The following is a 1,240-nucleotide window of genomic DNA, read 5'->3' as shown; positions in this document are numbered from 1 at the left end:
CATTAACCTTTGCTTCAAACTTTATTCCCAGGCTTCTTCCTTAGTTAGCTGCAAAGAATGAATTGTGTATAAGCAAAAACTGAAAAAAAAGTTGCAGTGTCCAGAGGGCTTGGGCTTAAAAATATTAGAGATCTAGATTTTATCAGATCCATAAACAAAGGAATTTTAAAAAGTAGTCATAAAATAGCAGCTCCCATAACTTCTTCCAGATTTTTTCTTCTTCAGAGGTTGACTCATTCAGCTTGCCTCATTCTTAGAAGCCTCATCAAAATTCTGCACAAGATCTGGAAATTTCGTCATCATCCTCTCCAGTAGCAAGTGGTGCTTTTCCATCCACAGATTGTTTGGGCAGAGCTTCAGCCAGTCTCCTTAAACTAGTCAGACTATCTGCACCAAGCTGGTTTAAGATGCTGGGAAGCATTTCTATCAGCTGCTTTGTCTCAGCACAGCCTGTGATTGTAAAAGTGTTTGCTGCCAGAGATGCCTGAACTTTAGGGTTGTTAAAGTGGATCTCTGTTCCTTGGTTTGTAAACATATTCACCTCTTCAATACCAGAGATTGTTTACCCCTAACTTCTTTAAAGAGCACTGAAGGTTTTTTTATCATCTGCTGTAGCTGTTCTATGAACCACCTTATTTCTACCAGCAGTTCCTTTCCCACCAATGCGCATTTGTGCCTGCAGTTTGGCGAGCTTCTCCTGGTTCATGGTTGTTTCATTTTGTCGGAGTGGAAATGGGGCCACGTGGGGGGCTGGGGTTGGCGCTCAGGGGGTCTCCGGGAGACCTGCTGAGATTAGGCGCACACACGTGGGGACGCAAGATGGCAGCTAGAGGATGCACTGGGCTTTTTCTAAGTGCTTTTTCAACAGGGATATTCAGATACAATTCTGTCACAAACTCTTTTTACAACTTTAACTCCACATTAAAATACGGAGGGGAAGTTTTTTAAAAATGCCACTTATGCCCTAGAGCAATTAGTAAGCCTTTCTAGGGATGCATCCTGGCCATTTTATACTGCTAGTTAATTCTAATACATAGCCATTTTGAAAACTATTCACCTATGGTATCCCATAAAAACAGGCAGAGGTTGCTTAGTGGGACCCAAAGATACCATCCTTTGCAAAGTACACACACTTAACCTTTTCCTACAGGAATCTGTATAACCAAACTTGTCACTAATGCTCATAATATGTGAGAAGGTAGTTATAATTTAATGGCAACCACTGGAATTTCAGTCAAAA

General features: G+C 41.2%; 1 pseudogene; it reads right to left on the bottom strand.

Moving 5' to 3' along the window:
* Positions 1-248: 248 nt before the first annotated feature.
* Positions 249-593, bottom strand: LOC109676240 (transcription factor BTF3 pseudogene; annotated as a pseudogene).
* Positions 594-1,240: the final 647 nt, after the last annotated feature.

Source organism: Castor canadensis, chromosome 12 (assembly GCF_047511655.1).
Source record: "Castor canadensis chromosome 12, mCasCan1.hap1v2, whole genome shotgun sequence".
Lineage (NCBI taxonomy): Eukaryota > Metazoa > Chordata > Mammalia > Rodentia > Castoridae > Castor > Castor canadensis.
This window is presented reverse-complemented; position numbering and strand designations above follow the sequence as displayed.